We start from the raw sequence: 633 nt of genomic DNA on the forward strand, positions 1-633 counted from the left end.
TTATTATTACTCGTAGCGGACAGTCGCCTGTCCGCCTCGTCGACAAACTACCGCGATCCCCGGATCTCGTTTCGGACTCTCTAATTTCCGTTGGGCGCCAGGTGCGGTAAGGCCGCACCTCCTCACCAATAATTATTCGCCAAAGATTTCTAAATCGTCGTCCGTCTTCGAGATCGCGGGGACGAAAGCTCTGTTAACGAAAAACGGGACCGGTAGCTCTGTTATGTAGGACAAAACATGTTGAAACGCTAAAAGACGTTTCAGCCGAAATGCATGTATTGCATAAACGAACATTGCGAAATACGGCAAATAAATCAAAAGTGCACGCGCTGCAGAAACATCACGTTACACTTTTGAATTGTTAGGTAATTAGGTCGGTAACCTAATTCCCTAATTTCATGAATGATATATAAAGAGTTGGACCACCTACGCGAAGAGAGAGTAGAGAGAGATACTGACGAGTATAGAGGCGTACGTTACATGTCTCAAGTGAGAGACAGCTGACTCGGGAGTAATAAGAGTGTTTCGCATTATAATAACATTAACCTACTCGGTAAAGGATTAGTTAAAACGTATCTATGTGAAGTGTAATAGAACGTGATCGGAAACTGTAAGAAGACAAGTTCAATAATA

Source organism: Odontomachus brunneus, unplaced genomic scaffold, assembly GCF_010583005.1.
Source record: "Odontomachus brunneus isolate Ranch 3 - 2012 unplaced genomic scaffold, Obru_v1 Obru_scaffold_280, whole genome shotgun sequence".
Lineage (NCBI taxonomy): Eukaryota > Metazoa > Arthropoda > Insecta > Hymenoptera > Formicidae > Odontomachus > Odontomachus brunneus.